At 43.7% G+C, this 20,781-nt stretch overlaps 1 protein-coding gene across 1 annotated transcript in view; it reads left to right on the top strand.

The window, feature by feature from the left end:
• The first annotated feature begins 7,599 nt into the window (after window positions 1-7,599).
• The window catches only part of ANO10 (anoctamin 10), a 715,024-nt gene continuing 701,842 nt past the window's right edge, over window positions 7,600-20,781 (top strand). Inside the window, exon 1 of the mRNA XM_078663907.1 lies at window positions 7,600-7,928. The gene's annotated coding sequence lies outside the window, so the exon portion shown is untranslated. The remainder of the gene's footprint in view (window positions 7,929-20,781) is intronic.

Raw genomic sequence — 20,781 nt, 5'->3', positions numbered from 1 at the left:
ATTCTCAGTGGCAGCTGCATAGCTTCAATGTAAAGAAATGAAGACCGCATCTCCCAGAATGCACTGGTCTTTTGAATGAAAATCTCGGAACAGGACTATGGTACCCGGCCAGCCTGGAGGACGCTTGCTCTGTTCAATCATGCTTGAAGGTACCTAACGGGAGCCTGAAGTATTTTGATATAGGTAAATGCAGCAATACACGTGACATGGGGGTAGGTTTGTTGGCAATATGAAACAAGCATTTGCAATGTAATAGGTCTCACATTTATGCGAGTTTGAGCTATTGGCATTGTAAATGACAACGCTTTTTGTTTATGTTTTAAAAACCAAAACATAAATAAAAGGCATTGTCATTTACAATGTCAATAGCTCAAACTCGCGTGAATGCGAGACCTATTGCATTGCAAATGCTTGTTTTCATATGATTGCTGTTCGAATAATGAGGGTGAGAGGAATGTGAGGGAAACAGTTCGAGAAAAAATGGATGAATCATAGCAGAAATTTAGGCCACAAGAAATGTATGGCAACGGAGGACCGACCACCTTGTGTGGCAGGATGAACTAAATTATGTGGCATGCCACTGGCAGCATCATGTGTGGCACTTTTCTTTTTTTATAGTAACTTTAAATCTGTGAGTAAGAAACAAAGTTTTTGGTTATGATCTGCAAATTAAGCCCTTGGGGGTTAATGCTGTGCTCAATCTGGCCCCTTATTTTTTTTTTTATGTCGCAGGAATGTCCGAGTCCTGCCACAACAAAATGTTCCTGTTGTGGTCGGCCAATCAGGCTGACTTTTCCCCTTTAAATTAGACAATTCCGAGCATATCTGGACAAAAAGAATTCTCAAAAAAAGCAGAAAATATTTTCACAAAATCTCAAAAAGCACACTAAGTAAAGGTCTAACATTGTGTCAAATCGGGATCAGCCATTTTTTCTGTACCAGAGAGTGAAGTTTCCTATTAAAATCAGCATGGGAAATAGCACTTTTTTAATCCCCCCTCACCCCGGCTCCCACTTGACGGTTTAGCATAAAACTTTCCATTAAAGAGCCAGAGGTGGGTGAACTTTTTTGTGCACATTTGTGAAAGGGTGGCTAAGTTATTAGCAAAACAGAAAAAACTCTTCCTATAGAAACTAACCTGACTAATTGCACAGTGGCAACTGCCACTATGTGTGTATATATGAGCAAGCAAGCAGATGTGCAGGGCCCCCCTCTTACTCCCATACACAGCATGGCCTACTACTGGACATAGGCGCTAGCGACCTATCTTCTCACATCCGGGCTGCACGTATGCTGTCACTGCAGCACTTCCCTCCCATAGCTCCTCCAGGCAAAGCTACACAGACCGTTTCAAATGCCCATAGCAACTCGCATCCACCTCGCTGCTTTCTGCGTGCACTGCTAGGACTGCTGCAATCATAGTCGTTTGAGGCATGGGCAAAGTGGACTCTGACCTAGGGCCCCAGTCATTCAGGGGGACCCCAGATAAAGCTAGCTTTGTTCTGCGGGAGTCTTGCCCTGATGACACTGAATAATTCTCAAACAGATTATTTTAAATGCTGTGGGCATGAAAGAGCTGAAATTCAAAATTGTCCCGAACAGGGGCCCATAAAATGACTTTGGCCCAGGGTCCGCGAAATCCTTAAGATGTCCCTGGTTGCAATAATGCGCTACTCTTACATATAGTTAGGCTAGTATTTTCAGAAGTGCACGCCCCTATCTGGAAGTACGAGGCTGAGCCTATGTCAGCAGACCAGCACGCATTCTGCAAAATTGTGCATTGGCAGATAGGCAGAAGTGCCCCCCTTCCCCACCCTCACACCTCAGCTTGCCTATGCAACCAGTGCAGGACTGGACCGTGATTACACTTTTTAAACTCTAAAGACCTGATAAATCAGTACTGGGGAGTACGCCCGTAAATGCGCGCTCCCTGTTTACTTGAAAACACGACAACTAAACACGACCACAAAAGTCCAATTTTAGCTGTGTCAAAAAAGCATGATACCATTGTTTGTGTCGTTAAATGTTTCCCCTAATGTGCCTACCCAATCTCTTAATCTCTCCATGGTACCCCTTGCCCCTCCCCTCCCCTTCCTGGATGCCTGTGGAGTGTGAAACAGGAGGAGCCCCCCCCCATGGGGGAAGTTACACTTGCGCCCAGCAATGGACGCCAGGCACAAAAATTATAAACATTTTCCACTACATACTTCTGAGGTAGCATTCTCGTTGCTGCAGTCAGACACGTCATTAACAATGAGCATTTTAGGGAGGAGGAGCCAGGTCGCGGACCAAGATGGCCGCTCGGACTCTCGGCTCCGTCGGCCGCTGTCCCCCGCCACCACAACCAGCTTCCTAACCGGCGCTCTTGCTGCCCTCCCGCACGGCCGAGATGAAGCGGCGCGGATCCATGCGCGCCCGGGAGCTCTGACGGCTTCCCAGCTGGAGATACGTCGTCTCGATGTTTGCGGCCCGCCCCTCCCTGAAGCCGGGGTCTCGAGTGTTGACGCGCCCGGCCCTGAATGCAACAACAACGGCAAGTAGTGCGCCGGAAGTGCCAGTCTGGGGAGATGGAGACTCGGAGCTACTCGATTTTTGATGGCGACTCTCGCACGATGCCGCAGCAATGGTGAGGCCTGATCTGCCGCCTCTTGCGGTCACGAAACAACAGCCCTCCTCCCAGCTGGTGACTCTGTGCCTGTGTGCCCTGCGCAACCCGTACTGAACAGATATATCCTGTATTGTCCTGCGGGGGCCACGAAAATGGTGCGATCAGACGCCTGCCTTGGGTCGGCCTGGCGTGTCGGAGCTTTGCTGGAGGACGTGACTGCTGCTACTGGGGGCGCGACAAAGAAATTGCGACGGGGGATGTGATGGCGGCCATAACGGACTTGCATTTTGCTTTGCAACATCAGATGCAGACCGTGGGGAGCGCCCTGGATGCTATTGTGCGGGAGGATCGTTCAGGTGGTGTGGCTCTTGGCCCGACTGACGGATCACTAGATGCTGCGAGACAACGGTACGGTTGCAACTTGTGTGCCCACGTTCGACGGAGTGACAGTAATGCTGTGTGCGGTTCATCGGCTACAGCGAGGGCGAAAGGTCTTTTGACGGCGGGCTTTTTTCTGGGAGGATTGCCATGTTTTAATGATCGACTCCTTCATACTTGCGAGCAGTGGTGGTGTCACGACCTGTCCTACTTCCTTGGTTTGGGGCGAATGCTGAAGAGCGCGCACAACCACTTGCTCCCCCAGATGGCCCTTAGACGCATGGATGACCGCGTCCCTCGAGCGCCCTCGCTCTGTGTTGCCGTGCCGCGGGATAATAGCCTCTTCCCGGTCCGGCACCTTGACCCGGCTACAACTGTTCAAGAGGGACTGGATTGCAATCGCACTTTGGACCGGGCGGGCCTGGGTTGAATGTTGTAGTGTTACTTACGGTATGGGGCCAATGCGGGACTCTCTACCTATGTCATGATGGCGCTAACGACGAGCTGGTTAGGATTGACCCCACTCCACGTATGTTTATTGCATTGCATCTGGGTTCGATATGGAGTGGGTGTTTCTTGTGGTGGGTGAGGTGAAACTGATTGCGTACTGGGGGTCTGCCCTGGTCTCCTCCTCCGTTTTTCCTTTTCCTTTCCTTCTCTTTCTCTGTTCCTTCCTTTAGTATTCCCTTAACCTAGTTGAGCAATAGCTCTCTTCCGCTTTCTTCTAAATTTCGGGTTCCGTATAATGGGCGACAGGCACGCTGCCGTGGGGGAGGCCGTAGCCGTAGGCAGGGGTGCAGGGTGGGGGGTTTGGGGAGGGGTTTCACTGTTTTTCTTGGTCCTTTTTCTGTTTCTAGGGCCTCTTTTTTTCGTTCGTATCTTTTGGCTTTCCTTCTATTCTTCTTTCTTTCCCTTCCCTTCTTCAGTATCGAGTTCTAGGTTGCTCATCGTACGTTCTTGTGGTTAGAATTCCGGGGGTGGATGCTTTTCTCAGATGCTTTAAATTACAGCGGCTATGTACTGCATTGACATGTGACTTGCACTGTTTTTGCTTATCCTGTTTACTGTGCGCTAGTATTGTCGCCTTACCTACATTGGTCCTGACTGCGACGATCCTGATTATTGAACACCCCTGTGGTGAAGTTATTTGATTGTACGATGTCTGATCCTGGTTCTTTCTTTTCTTCTTTTAATAAAAAAAAAAAAAAATAAGAAACCTCTCTATTCCTGGTACCTATGTGGTACGGACATTATCCTGTATTGCAGTGGGGCGCTTTGGCAACGGACTATTGCATACTTATGGCTTTTATTGATTTGCTGCCCGTGACTGTAACTGCTTTGTATTTCAAATAAAGGTTTTTTTTTTTAAAAACAATGAGCATTTTAGAGCATTCCTGGGAAACGCGGACCCCACAAAGGAAGCAGCAAATGCAGCGTGTGTGACTGGTCTGTGAAATGCTTCCCTTCAAATAATGGCGGCATTGACTGAGTGAAAGGCTCGTACCGCAAATGACTGGTCTCCGTTTATGGGCTCGTTCCAATAAATCCAGGCAGGGCCCCTTGTGTTTACAAATATCTTGGATTTTCGTGACCTCCAGTAAACTTTTCTCCCTGACCTCGCGGGATGGCCACTCACACATCTGCACCGCTCTCATTGCATATGAAAATAGTTGGCCTGGTGTAAATAATGCAAAGGAGAGCTGCGGCGGAGGGAGGGGGGGAGCGCGACGAAGGAGAGCTGCGGGCGGAGGGAGGGGGGGAGCGGGACGAAGGAGAGCTGCGGGCGGAGGGAGGGGGGACGAGCAGAGCAGCTCTGGAAACCCCCACCGTCTTTCTCCGAGGCAAAGCAGAAATGCCTCGGAGAAAGCGTGGTAATTTTCGCATTCGGGGGCGTGTGTTTTGTTGTTCTGAGTGACGGGTGACGTCACTGGCGAAAGAACAGCAAAATGTACGCCCCCGAATCCGAAAGAGACGGAGCTTGTTTCGAGTGATGCCCCTCTCCTCCAATGGCTGGCCTCCGTTTAGGAAGCCAGCCAATGGAGGAGAGACGAAAAGAGAGGCGGGATAAAGCAGCCACTCTAAGAATCAATAATTCTCCGGACTTACGGTCCCTCGACCTAACAAGCATTTGCAATGCAATAGGTCTCGCATTAGGAAAGTTTGAGCTATTGGTATTATAAATGGCAAAGTTTTTATTTATGTTTCTTTTTTTTTTAAATAGCTAAATTAATAGCTTCGTCATTTACAATGCCAATAGTTATAACTTTCGCAAATGTGATACCTATAGCATTTGTAATGCAATATGTTTTGGATTTACAAACCGCGAGAGGACAAAAAAAAGCTCTGGACCACCGCCTCCTCCCAGGCCTTCAAAAGGGACCTCAAAGTTCTCCTCCTCCAGAGACACCTCCAAAAGTAATTCACGTCCTCTTGCTATTTGTGAGGAAGACTTCCCACTACTGATAATTTCTACTTTCCATGACCATGGAAGTGCCTTCCCAGTGTATGCCTGTGATTGGAGGGTCTGCCTTTTTGCAGTATTTTCCATGTACTGGTGTTCGGTGCCCTTTTGTAACATGCACACACCACTCTGCCCTTGCAACACACGGCTGCTACCTCTCACATGTCTTTGCCTTTGATACTTGCACAAGTGCCACCTTGCCCATGTAACGCTTGTTCCTGAGCCTGAGTGTCTAGCACTTATTGCAGGACTATACCTCTAATTATACTCTGTTTTCTCTTATAACTGCACACTTGTCACTTTCATTTCCTCTTGTGCACTTTTGACTACCTCATTTATTTTGGTTGCTCACAATTTTTACTCAAGTATTTTGTTTGCTCACGATTGTCACTATTACCTTTACTACCCATGTATTCTGGTTGCTCACAATTTTTACTCAAGTATTTTGTTTGCTCACGATTGTCACTATTACCTTTACTACCTCATGTATTTTTGGTTGCTCATAGTTTTTACTACCTCATGTATTTTGTTTGCTCACAATTGTCATTATTACCTTATGTAAGTAACGTATGTTTTTGCAACCTGTTCTTTTGTAATGTTTCTCATTATGTTTCATTTCTGTTCCTAATGTGAAGCGCTCTGACGCCTTCGGGTAAAGTCCGCGCTATATAAAAATGCATAAATACATAAATAAATAAATACCGCCTTCGGGTAAAGTCCGCGCTATATAAAAATGCATAAATAAATAAATAAATACCGCAAATGAAACATCCTCGTCACTCTGCCGGCCTGCGACCAGGAAGTCAGGCAGGCCGGCGCGACAACAGGAAACAGGAAGTAGGAGGGCGGGAGCCTACCCCGCCTCCCACGGAAGAGCCGCGATTGTTTGGAGCACCGGAGCAGGCAGGAGCCTACCCTGCGCCCCGGTGCCGAAGGAGGGAAGAAGAGTCCTGCTGCCGGGCCCTGCAGCTGAGGAGAGCCGCCGCACGAAGGAAGCCGGTGAGTGGGTTGCTGAGCTGCGGGGGGAGCATGTGTGTGCGCGCGCGTGCGGGGGGGGCGCGGGCTGTGTATGTGTGTGTGCGTGCGTGTGTGTGTGTGTATGTGTCTTGGAGTGCGTGTGTGTGACTGTGAGGGAGGGGGTGTGTGTGTGAGCGAGTGTCTGTCTGCGCGCGCATGTGTACGGCGCGGGACGCGACGTGTGCGTTCACGCACACGAATCCAGGAGAGAAAAAGCTCGTACACCCTCTTGTCCTCCTTCCCCCCAGACTGATCGCTATACGTCTCCAGCTGGACACATGCATCCTTGCAGGATGCATTGCCAGCGAGACCCAAAAAGCACCTCAAGCTCCTCCTATTTGACAGACACCTGAGTTAATCACCCTTGACCATACCTAAGTACTCTATCCAGGAGACGAACTACCTTAATTGTGTGTCTCCACCATCTTAATCAATGCTTGAACAATGTACGTCCCTTGGTCAACGGCTGCATTTGTCCTGGTCACAACTCCCGAGTCAATATGTCTGAACGTAACTTGCCGTAGCCTTGTAATGCTACTGCTATAAAGCGCTCTGATGCCTTTAGGCTATGTCCGTGCTTAATAAAATTGCAAAAATAAAAATAAAACACCACTCTCCTTACCCTACTAACTTTTAGCCATGCTGAACAGCAGCCACTCTGGTGTACAACATTGTTACAATATATTGGCAAAGCCAATAGCTCTTGCATAGACCAGAGCTATTGGCTTTGTCAATGTTTGTTGTTATATTACTGAAGGTCCACAATCTCTACCAGGAGTAAGGTTTTAAAAAATACTGACAAACCAAAACTAGAAGGTTGGAGACCCCCTCGTCTAAATGCTGCCAGCTCGCTGATGGGACCTATGTCGAGCTATGCCGGTAGAATAATGCTTTTGACCTTAATTGTTGTCCTGAATGTTGTCCCTTTCCTTCTGGATTTTTACAACCACTTCCTATATTTTGCCTATATACCAGGTGGTCACCCTAAAGCTGCCAACTTTGCAAATGAGGAATCAGGTTCGTTCTAATCCCAGCGTCAGCTCAACACCATGTGATTGTGGGCAAATCACTATTCTACCCGTGCCTAAAAAAATGAATGTGACCGTGTGCGGTGTAACTGGTGCTGGTGTAAAATCCTCCAATAGCTTCGGATGGAGTGGGCGCTATATATACATTTTAAAATACGCAAATAAAACCCTGCCGTGCTGTGTACGTGTCGCGCGTTAATCTGACTCCCTCGCCTCCTTCCCCGGAGGAGCCGCCCGGACAGCAGGGCCGCGGGGACACTCCCTCCCGGGGCCCGGCCCCCGTCCTTCCTTCTAGCAGCGGCCTCTCCCTCCCTCCCGGCCTGTGCCGCATTGAAGCGCTCAGGGGGCGGCGCTCACCGGCTGCTACTGCCGCTCCTCCCTCTCCCTCGGTCTCCAGCCCTCCTCCCAGGTCCGGTGAGCTGCAGGGGCCCCGGCGGTGAGTAGCAGACTCCCCCCTCTGGGGTGGGGAAAGAGGGGGTTCGAGCCTGCATGGCAGCCAGGGGAGCGTGCTCCACGCGAGCAAAAATCATGCTTCATATTATTTATTTGTGTAGTGTCATTGAAAAATGCTGTTTTGGTGCTTTTTTTTCTTTTTGCTTGTGTATTTAAAAGTTAAAGTGCTTCTTTTTTGTGCGTGATGTGGACGCACTTTACTTCCTCCCTGTCTCGTGCACACGCACGCACGCCCTTGCACTAGCACCTGGCTTGTCGCTGTCAGTGTAAACACTGTCACTGGGCTGCACGAGTCTTTCTTTCACTACAGGCAGCCACAGACAACAGACTCACTGCACCAGGGGCTGGTGTGACATTTCATCTGTTTCAGTGGCAGCACCACTTGTGTGTTTCTTGCCCTGGGGTGACCAAAACCAGCTGGCAGGCTGAGTCCTCATTCTCTTTAAAGTTAAGGCAGGTTCTGTGGGGTTTTAGTTGTGTGTCTGAAAGATAAACAACTGTACGACTGCTTTCAACTTTGCATGGTTAGAGTCTTGATTCCATGCTTGCAAACGGTTGTGGGCTATAAAGCCTGACGTTGAGTTGCCACCCTTGTCCGTAAGTTTGCAAAGTTTTCAGCCTGCTTTCATACATGCCAACGTTTGAGTACAGGAAAGTGGGAGATTCTGAAAAAAAATCGTGGCTTCTATAAAGCAAATGACATTTTAGACGGAAGACAACTTCAGTAAACCATTTTTAGCTTCACAATTCGTGTCTCCCCCATGTATGGGTCTTTCAGCATGTGTGTGCTTCTAGGTGTGACATTTCCACATTTGAATTGCACCCATGTGACATTTCCATGTCTTATGTGTGACACTTTAGGGGCACACTTCTTCGAAAATTCCGTTATGGACCCGAAGCAGAGAAACAGCCGTAGCAGTATAAAGCATGGCTCTCTCTACTGTATTCCAGTGCTTCTCTACCTTTTGGCTTCTGTGAACCCCGACTTAAACTTTGCTGGAACCTGGGGACCCCCACTGAACCATTAATAGAATCCGCCACCCCTACCATTGAGTCATTACTGGAAGGGGGACCTTGGCCTGAGTATTATCGATTATTTGAACTTCAGAACAATAAACAACAAATACAGAAGCAAGCATTCATCAAACAAATGATAACTTGTTTTATTTTATTCACAAATATAAAAAAAACTACATTTTAATTTTAATGTAAAAGCTTGCTCTTTTATAAATTTGATGTGCTCTCTCAAATTAATCTTAGGATACAAACTTAAATTTTAGTCTCCAATTTCTTGACAGTTACAGAATGTTTGAACATTTTAAATTTTTCTTCTTTATATGCACACAATTAATCTGTTAATATTATTTAATTTTCTATGCAGTTGCGCATCCTCTCAGTAGGTTTCGTAGTTCCTGAGGGGTTCCCGGACCCCAGGTTAACATCAACTGCTGTATTCGGTTGCACTCGAGCATTAGAATTGCTCCAAGCAGCCCCAGCATATCCAGCAGGGAAATAATTCTCTTTAAGTTGGCATGAAGCTAGTTCACTGCTTTAAAGATTTCAAGTCCACACCTGTATGTTTCTTTGTCGTGAGGGAAGCCTTGAATTTATATTGTAATAAAAAGGCGAAAGGTACCAGAAAGCAAATAAAAAACCTGAACTGGATGTTCAATGCACACATGAATCAGGAGTCTTGAGAGCTGTCTTGATATGGAAATGTCCAGCAGTAATTGACTACAGATAGTCCTTATCTGCACCAAGACCCCTTTCCCTGAAGCCACCATGCCAGAGTAGCTGCCAGTTGTTGCTTACATCAAGCAGTTTCAACAATCGCTCCTCCAGCCTTCTTCAGAGTGCCTGCAAAACCCATTCAATTTTTCCCCGATGCACCTTGATGGATCAGGAACGGTTTAGTCTCTAGATGGGCCTTGGTGCTCCCGACTTGACCCGTCTCAATTAAAGAAGTCAAAGCTGACCATTTCAAAGCTCCTACCATTTAAGGAATTCTGATCAGAATTTCGCCTTCCAAGGGGAAATTTCTTGCTGCACAGAGCCCTGACAATAGCTTTCCGTAAGCACTGGAAAACTAGAACGACAGAACCATACCCCCCTCAAAACCTGCCAATATATTGCACTGTCAGCGGGTACTGTTAAAGCGGTCACATGATTTTATCGGGAAATTGAGGGGACATGCTTCAGGCACTAGACACTCTGAAAGCACAGTGGGAAGATTTGGGGATCACCATACCCAAAAAGACTGGACAAATATACTAGAACGGGTACCAAAAGTATGAAGAAACTCTCAATTTGAAATGATTCATGCATCATACATAGGGATTACCTTACCTAAGGACACATTAACAAATATTTCCATTTGGTGGTGGCGGCATGTCCGAGATGTGGGGTGATAGGGGCTGAGCTTATGCATATGTTATGGGACAACCCCCAATTGACAGGTTACTGGAGGAGGCCAGAACGGTAGTAGCAGGTACCATCTCCAAAAAGGTTCCCTGTTTGATCATCCACTGATTGTGCCACTGGTTCCCCCATATCTCCAAAACAAAAGTTACAAGCAGGTTCCAAGACCAAGCTTTCATTTTAGCTAAGAGGGAAATCATAAGACATTGGAAGGCCCCCAGGGATCCCTAATTCGCTACGTGGTGGAAGGAGCTTGAGCAATGGGCTGGATGTGAGGGGGGAGGCCCTGCTCACCGAAGCCCGGAGGGGACTGCGCTTACTAGAAGTAGCATAAGCCTGGAAGGCATTAGTGGACAGCCTGAGTGTGCTTGAATCGCAGTCCCACATACCATCGCCAGGGGGTTCATCGGCACAACCTTCCCCACAGCATCAGAATTTTAGATGTAGACCATATCTTCCATCTATTCAATACCCACCTGTTGCAGGCCAGTAGTGTGAAGTCTCAATAGCCAGAGGCCTTGGGTAAATGCATAGAGCAATGGATAGTCATCCAGTACCACTTGAGACTGTTCAAGTTTTTGGAGGGTGCAACTCATGGGGGGAGTAGTGAGAGGGGGTTGAGGGGTTTTGGGACTTTTGTGACTGATTTTACATTGATTGGCATTTCTTAATTGGAGATTTTGGTTATATGAGTATTGCTTTTGGATGACCGCAAACATAATTGTATGTTAACTTATTGCTGATGTCAAAACTTTCAATAAAATCTGTTTTTAAAAAAAATAAGACCATTTCAAATAACAGAAATGTAGTACTCATTTGGTACTAAAGACAATAACGTCTTAACCTTTAAAGGTTTTATTTTAAGAAATTTGGGCATACAGAAGTTAATTCAATCCGGTCAAAATCAATTGGCCAATAAAAGAGAGTGCAAAGCTCAGTTAAAGTACACAATCAATCAAGAACTCAGTAAAGTTCAGATCATCAAAATAGAGAGCATACAATAGGAAAGAAATCCAGCATAATTTCGCCTTCTAAATTAAGTGGAAAGGGCTCTCTCCCTCATCAAGAAATCACCCTCTTTTATAGGGTTCTAAACAAAGGATTTCATACTTTTACTACAGGAGTACTTAGTTCACATTTTCTCAATCAATCAGAAATAAACAAAAAGAAACATCCACAACTCTATATATTTTTGTACAGATTTTTCATAATTCTACTACATGTGACTTCTTACAAGCAATCGTCTACACATAGAACAGTAAACGTTACTTAGTAGGTACTTATTCCTGCAACAGATTCAACCTTGAATTTGTATACTTTATTCAGAACAGACTTTGAAAGTCTGCGTACTTCTCTGTGGGACACATTTAATTTGTATTCTAGTGAGACTTTGAAAATACAGTTTTTTCATGTGGTGGAGACATACATCGCAGTAAACATGGCGTCTAAGATTTAGTTTGTCTTAAGTTAGCTAGAGTATGAATGTTCATCATTGCAAGGCATTCATTTCAGCAAAACAGCCATATCACCCTCTTTCAAAATTCCTGGAGCACTCAAATACTCCAGGCTTCTGCAGTCTGATTGCAGCTCTGATTGCGTCGCTCCAGATTTATTCATTATTCACACAATTTTATCTACTGCAGCGCTACCGCCAGGTTCCAGCAGCAAGGCTGTCCAGTCCCAACAGGCCACTGCAATAGCACTACCTGCTAATTTTCCTACAAGTGTAGACCCTATATTCCCAATAGGACTTTACCATCTACTGAGTTATGTAATTTGGCAATTCCCAAGATCCATATGTCAAGAAGCGGTAGTCGGTCCTTTGCTTATTTGGTTCCTAAACTGTGGAACTCGCTACCTATTAAGAGAGGTACGATAAAAGACAAACTGAGTTTTAGGAAGCTACTGATAACTTTACTATTCATCTGACCTTGTTATGGTGTGGTTACTGGTATTTATTTAAAAACACAAAGCAGTAGACCAAGGTTCAGCACATCAACTTATTCTGTTTCTCAAATTTGTCCGGTGCAGCCACTCTCATCATCCACTGCCAGGGATGTCCGTCATAAACAAGAGTTTGATAAGCAATTTGAGAGGTGCACCCAATGGAGTCAGAAATACCAGGAAAGTCAAAGATTCTCAGAATACTCTGTTTTTTCTTAAATAGATTCTTTATTTTCTCTTTTGAGATATGCAGGCACAGCCAACGCGTTTCGTTCCCTATTATTGCCTTGGGAACTTCATCAGGGCATTGGGACGGATCATTCAAATATGATGGTCCAAAGTGTAAGAGCACCTTCAGTATCCCACCCTTACCTCAGACTGCCCGTACTATACTGTGTTAAAAGTTTGATGACTGTCTTGTCCAACTGGCGATAAAAGCTGAGGTTCAGTTCTCCTTTGCTCGCCAACTTCTGTTCTTTGGTCGAGATGATATACAATTCCAGGACACCCATAGAAAGAAAAAAATAGCTTTATTAGACCGCTCTGAAGCTAGCCTTCTGACCAAAAACGTTACAATGATATGGAAAGCCCTGTCCCACTGATACACCAAACTTCCTACTCCACCTCCCTCAAACCGCCCTCCCTTATCAACAAGAATCTCTCAACACAAACAGCCCTTCCTCAAAGTCACACATTCCTCACCACTCCCCAGCAGTCCAAGCTGTAAGCCATCTGTTGGCTCCATATCCACTCCTTCTCCTTGCAGACCTCCTGTGCCCTCCCCCTTTTGATATCTTTGTCTTCTCCCTTTTTTTTCTTCTCCAGCTTCAAGTGTCTGCCCCGATGTGCCCCAGCACTTGCTGACAAGTGTATAATTCCTTTGTTTTCCAGCACCGACTATAGGTAATTTCTTTGCCTCCCCCCCCCCCCACCCCATGTTCCCCTGTATAACCATAGTAGCTGTCATTCCAACACCCTTGTGCCACATTCCTTTCTACCAAATAGCCTTTAACACCACTACTCAACCACAAACCTCTTGGGCAAAAATTCCCTTATCCCAAGAAAGTAATATTCCTTCTCAAGCAGAGAAATGTGAACTCCATCAGGATTGCACAGCATTTCTCTATTTACCATAATAATAGATCGCGCCAAATTCTGGTGGACTCCTAATCCGCCAGCCACGTTAAGATCTAACTCCATCTCATGCTGCTTTTCCACTCCCAATCCACTTGAAAATGTTTCAGTTGTTAGGTCGTTGATCTCCTGAAAGCGCACCTTTCTGCCTGCATTCCTGCCCTTCGCACCAGAGAGTGTCCAGTTACCCACACCGTTATCACCGCTGACCATTGTCCTGCCTCACAATCTGAAAGAAACAAACCATCAAAACATTACATATCATCTTGGTCATCCAAAGCCCTAATGTACCTCCTGAAACAACCCACGGATCATTTCCCCAGCTTCTTTTTCCTCTACTTCCCAAAACCCCATTGATTTGCTTCTGAAGAATATGTGCCAAACCCACTTTCTTCTGCACCAATAATCTTCAACATACTCCTCAAAACACTTCTCCATCTTCACTGCAAAAAAACAATTCTTCTTCTTGTCCACCCCATATCAGAAATGTTTCCTCTGCTCCAACTGGACGCAAACTACCCATCACTTCTCCCACCATTACCCATTTCCCTTTGCTGTATGGTCCAATTTTGATTGACGCAGATTTAGTTGCAATATTCCCCTTGTTCTGCCACTTCCAATGTGTAAGAACCTTTCTTTCCACCACCAATTCCGAAACCATAGTGGAGTCAAAAAACAACCACAGCATAAATAGGTGAAAAAGGTGTACCAGTGGCTCCTATCAACCTATATAATAAATTAGCAGTTACAGGTCTCCTCCGCTCCCTCGGTGCATCTCTTTTCTTTTGCCAGCTATCCTGCTGTGGGTTTTTTACTCCCTAAACATTTTCCGTAAAAGGCTATTCACAGCAACTTTCCCGCTGCTGTTACCAGCGACAACCCATCACCTAACATAAACATAATAAAGTGCACAACCTCCTCCCGCCGTTCACAAAGGGAACTTTCCGTATAATGTTGCCTTACCGCTTATGACATCAAAAAATACTTGCAAGCTTACCTATAAGCAATCAGTAAATAAGGCCAAGGAATTTTTATTAGAAGTCCCTCACTCTTCTAAAGACCAAATCTCCTAAGTCACAGATGTCTTATGTGCATCAACTTCTGGCAACAGCCCTTGAAAACTCTACCACTGTGAGCAAGACAGTGTAACTTATAGCTATGTTGTTGTCCACACTTGGCATGTGCCACACCTCAAAAACAATATATATATAACTCCAAGAACGCATTGCTCCTTCCCTCCTCATGTCATAGTGTCAGCCATCTCTCTGAACATCACGTGCCTTCCCGCAAAAAAAGAAAACCATCAGCACCCACTGCTTCCTTACATTTTTCAACATGGCAAAGAAATTCATCCTCCTATGACCACAGTGTGACTCCATTAAAATGACTCAAAAACAAAGTCACTTTCTCAAACATGCCCACATTTAGCGGAAGATCCTGATCCTGTGGGTGGCACTTGTCCTGAATTCGCAAAAACAAGCCTACTACAAAAAGCTCTCCCTGCCTTTTCCACTGTGCATGTCACATTCAGATGTTCCTCTACTTTTGCTCAATGTGTAAAACCATATTCCTCGCTGCCACTGAAGATTCCAATATTGCTACCAATTCTTTTGCTTTCCCTTGTGGTAACCTCACCTCCATAGTTACTTTATCCAGCTCCATGCCCAAGAAAACCAAAGTGTTTTTTTTGGTCCTTACCTTTTGTCTGGGGCTAATGGTTCCCCAGTACATCCATCAGAAACTTTAAAATGTTTCAGTGCCTTGCTGCATGCTCCCAACTCATCCAAATCATGGTTTATCGTACCGTAGCCAGTCACAACCAATAAACACCATTGCAAAAAGGTGCTGACATTTTCAAACTGTCTGCAAGAAATGGTGCAGGTGCAGCACATTGGTAAAACTTTGTCCACAAATATCTTTTCTTCAAACTGTATACCCAGAAGTGAGAGGTCCATGTAATGCATAGGGAGAAGGCAAAAATCAGATTTGATGTCACATTGCACTAACTCAGCCCCATTCCACAAAACTTAAAATGCATTAGCCACGTCAGCTAATGCAAATTCCACCATGGTATCCTCTCTAGCTATTAAATCGTTCACTGAATTACCTTTGAGGCCATGACAAATGGTCAGTCATCTTGAACTCCTTCTTTGGCACTACCCTGATTGATGATCCATCAACTCATCCAAGGAGCATTATTGGAATGGCCCAGCCATTCTCACCCACTAGCACTTGTTTTTACAATTTGTCTTCCAGTTGTGGCCGTTATGTGGCTGACTTCAAATTGTCTGCAAATTTCTCACCCTGTGGTCCTTGATACCCTAACCGGAACCCCTTTTGATATCCCATTCAGCCAGTAACACTGCTTTCCTGTTTGGGTAGAAAGGCAACCATTTTAACTGAATTTGAAAGCATAACTGGTGTAATGCGCTGTCCTCCAGGTGTTGCCACCACCCTTTCCCCTGGTTGCCCTGGACTATGCCGGGCATTTGTTCTTGACAATTTGAACATTCATGTTTGTATATACAGAGGTTCTTGCCACAGAAACCCCTGTTGAATCCCTAACAGGCACCTGCATTAAGCCCCTGCCCCTTGCAAAAACTACCAATGCCCCTGGTGTGGATTCCCAAGAAAGGGCTTATATGGTACCATAAGCCACTAACAGTATGAACTGCAGGTGTTGGCTGTGTGGGTGCCATCTATTGTAGCCAAAGCTCGGTGTCTACCTCCCTCCATGGCACAATCTGACTCTGAACGCCTTTTCATACCTCAGTCAAGCGAGGCACCCAAAATCCATTAGTTACTTCCTAACAGTATCAATGCACTTCAAGATGCCCAGCTACTTTTCTGGAAACTTTTCACAGTACACACTTGCGTATATTAAGATCACTGAAGTCCAAGATTCTCTGTTATTTTGTACTTTAGGTCTTCTAGATAACTTTAATTCCTCCTCTTCAACTTGAATCTCCTTGTGTAGTAGCTTAAATACATCCATAAATCCACCCTTACATATTTTGTCCTTTGTTGTCATTAATAAATATATAAATGTGCTTCCAACAGCATAAAGACCCCCAAATAGGACATCTTGTTCTTGGTATCCTTTTTTTCCAATTAGTCACGCACCTTATTTTTCCACCTCATTTTCCTCTTTTCCTTTGTGCCTTTGGTTTCTCTCTCTGTCTCACCTCCCTTGCCCATCTCGAAATCCTTAGGCGACCATTTTTTATCCATCTCTTCCCTCACCTTCGTTTTGCCCTTCATTACCTACCACTTTGTCACAACTGCTTACCTAACCGTTTTTTCTCAACATTCCTCACCATCTCCTCTTCCCTACGAACTCCAGTGGACCTCTGTTCCTTATCCGTGTTGCCCCTTTCTCAATTTTGGTTCTCTTCCTAACACCATCACCATATTGACCTACCCAGTAGCAATTTTGGTTGCTCTTTTTCTAGTAGGGTCCGTCTCTGTTTTACATCCCCTGTGTGCTTCATTTTCTTTGTTCTGCAAAATAATCAGCCTCTTGGCCAAATTAGCAGTTAAACTAACCCTGCCCACACCACGACAGAATAACATACTATATCCAAAAGCTAATGCACCCTCCATGATCTAGTAACTGAAAGTAGCATTCAAAATATGATAAATCTATTTCGTTTAAGTGTTCCTGACATCGAAGTTCAATTCAATTGCAATCATTTATTGATAATATTTATCCCAACAAGGTACGGTTATCCAGACGATGCATTTTGTTCCAAAGGAACTTCTTTGAATAACATTGACATCTAAATTAATTCTAGTATACGAAAAATAGAAACTATTAAAATCATAATAATAATTAATAAATTGTTCATATGAATCGATACATTGAACAACAGTGACAAAAGAACACACCTATATCTGCATACAATTTGGTCAGATACTAATCATTCTGTTATACTGGTTAGGTCAGTAGTTCCCAAAGTGTATGCTATGGCTCCCTGGGGAGCTGTCAAACCTAGCCAGGGGAGCAGCCCACCAAGCACTTTAATGCATTTAATGTTGAAGGGTCTGTTGGCTTCAGTTAAACTAATTAGACTTAAACGTATGATGTTGATGATTTGTAAGTAACAAGCCTAAAGCTGTAAACGCTGTGCTTAATTGATTGCATGTCGAGAGAGATGACCTCCATATTTCACTGGATCCCCATTTTCCAACACTCTCAAAGTAAGCGGAAGATGCCTGATTTATTTTCTTAGACTCGTTAATAGTTTTCTATTATTCCAAATGCATTTTACACCAATGCAAGTTATTAGGAAAGTACAGTTGTACTGTCAATTAAACACACTAAGTATTATTAAGTATTGGCATTTGTACTTGAATCATAGCTACTTCCAGTACACATTGCTTCCAGTGCACACACATTTCCAGACAGGCCTGCTCTTTCCTTGAGCACAGGGAAGTAAAACACCATATATGGCATAATGCCAAAATTTGGAAGCAATGAGTGGGGTGTTTTAAAAAAAAAATCTGAGGAATTTACGTGCCTTGCATTGATTTGGAGGCAATTTTAGGGAAGAGACAGCAAAGATAAAGCTGTATGTGGTTTGAAAAATCGTGAGTCACCCTGCTAAGACAGGTGTGTTGGCACGTATGACATGGGTAGAAATGGAAGTGTATGCAAATATTCTTCAAGCGCAGAAACACTTTGGCAATGGGGCCTACATGCATATGGGTGCTATCTAGCACTGTAAGTGGGATAAAAACGTTTGAGAGGGTACTCTAAAAAAGGCAAAGGCAAAGGCAAAGAAGTGTAACTAGGAATATTTTATTAGAGGCGCCCCCTTAGTAATACAAAACACCCTGCGTATATAATTATGATAGCTTCATCCAAATTATTTTCAGGGAGAAAAATGTGAGTACTCCCGATGTAGGTTTTGAACCAGTTGGTTAGTGCTAATCAGTGTTTCCCAAGTGACATACTTGAGGTAAAACCTTTAAAAATAGAAAAGGCAGGTTCTGTTTTGATTTTATATTTGTTTCCACCACAACTCTTTGCCCTCATTAATAGTGATCTTCTAAGGGATTTTACTGCTAGTGACCACCCTCCATCTCATTGTAGTTCAGAGTTTTTCTGTTTCAAACATATTGTGCCCTGCTGACTTTCCTGTTGAGTATCCTGGGCATATCACTTCAAGGTATACTACAGCTGCCCACAATAAATTGTGTGCGCTTCAGAGCTTGATTGAGAATAAACCATTTGATGAAGTGAATCCTTTGTGCTGGTATGAACATGTATTTCACGTACTGTGGAATGTTTTCATTTAATGATTTAACTGAGCATTATCAGGGATGCATATGTGATAATAGGTTTTCTCTCTAGTGTAATGAAGAATGTAATCTCTAAATATAACTAAAACCAAGCGTATAGACTATGAAGAGGAGAAAAAATTATGTATATATAAATTCATGTAAGGGGCTGAGGCAGCTTCACATTCAGGTTAGAAAAAAAATTAGGAAGAAATGTTAAATGTAATCTAGTCAGTGGGTTTGGTATAAAGCAAATGTGGGTACTCAAATGTAGTAGCGTTTGGAGAACAACATGGATCCTTGCGGTGTAAATACCTTTTATCTTTTTATGGAACTTTGGAATCCCTTATGCATACAATATTTTATATTATATTATATTATAAGAGTGTGGTACTCATGGAGTCTCAAACAAGTAGAAAGAATTGTTCTTTTTCTCCAAAGTAAGGAATTCTCTTATGGAGTCTTATTTGCTGATGATCCTGCTTTATTAGATTAAACCCTAAAAGGACTGCAGAGGAAAATCGTTGGCATGAAAGAGTATTGTGATATCAATAAATTAGAATAACAAAAATAAAGAGAATACATTTTTATGGCGGTTAGCCAATACGAAATTGGAGGAGGTTAAGTCATTTATATGTGGTGCTGACTCATAGGATAACAATTTTTGCTAAGCTCGCCAGTACCTTAGCTACAATATTGCACTTTGATAAATGGTATTGAGCATTTCATCTAGTGCACTCTTAAAGGCAATTGTAAGCAAAATCTTGTGTATGACATTATACAGCTGCAATTGTTACGGTTGGATGGCTGGTTGAAGTATATTAAAGTTGAAGGGATGGTAATGAAAAAAGCCTTATTCCGTTACAGGTCCGCAATGTTACAAGCTATTGATTGGAGCAGGGGCTGGATTGTTGGGATTAGATTTCTAAATGTCAGGTTCTAAACTTCTTTTTAAATATTAAGCACCATGACCTGCTTGAGTTTTCCCACATTTGATGGCTGGATATCCTCAAAGATTCTAATAGTGAAATGTATTCAACCTATAAATTGTCTAAAATATTTTCTGAGTAGTCACCTCTGCCTTTGGGTTCTGCAAATTTGCATTGAAAAAAATGATAACAAGTTTGTACTCTTGGAAAGTTTGAATCTGGATATTTGAAAGAGAAGTCATCGGTAAAGCAGTCTTGTGACTATCTGTGGTCATCGAGTACTATAAAATACACAAGGATTTTTCCTGGTTCCTCAGAAAGAAAGACCCTTCTTAGACTCAGACTGGGCGTGAATTTAGTTGGCAACTGGGAAATATTCAGTTTTTAAGGCCAACTATGCAAATGTGCTTGTTATTTAAATAATCTCTTTCCGTGAATTTGTATTACATTTGATTGAGGCTATTTTTTTTAACTACGTCTTATGATGTTACAGTTTCTGTTTATAATTGTTCAATCCGATCAACGGCCAGTAATCTTGTAGGTGAAATAAAATATTTTGATGTTGCTTATACTTTAGTGAATTTTATTTATACAGTAAAACAGTTATTTTAGCATGACCTTTACATTCATGTGTATTTTGCTTTTTCTATGAAATAAAATATTTTGAATGGTTGATCAGTATATTTTATGTGCACTTTAGGTGGGGGATGATAGTAAAGCCTGAATGAAAAAAGTGTAGGAAATCTATTAAGGGCTTTTATTCAGAGTTTGAGTAATGGATTTATCCATCAAAATACGTCCGATACGGTTATGAGTACTGTCATTTTATTAAATTAGGCATGTTTTTATTAATGCGAACGAATAGCAGGTTTATAAAACTGAGACACATTCTAAATAATGACGAAAAGGGTTGCTGTGTGCCACACTTAGTACTTACTGTTACCTCACTGTACAGTAATTATCAGGTTAGTACTCCCATGGGATTCTACATTTTCTTTCCTCACAATAAGGCAATTGCATTATGTTTTGTCTTTTTTGCAGTCATGTTTTGCACATTTTTTCTGGAAAAAAGTGTACAGTGAAAATTGTGTGTGTGCAGGAAATACTGGGAAACTCAGAATACCGATT

Source organism: Lissotriton helveticus, chromosome 10 (genome assembly GCF_964261635.1).
Source record: "Lissotriton helveticus chromosome 10, aLisHel1.1, whole genome shotgun sequence".
Lineage (NCBI taxonomy): Eukaryota > Metazoa > Chordata > Amphibia > Caudata > Salamandridae > Lissotriton > Lissotriton helveticus.
Note: the sequence above shows the minus strand (reverse complement) of the source record. Positions and strands in the feature narration are given on the sequence as shown.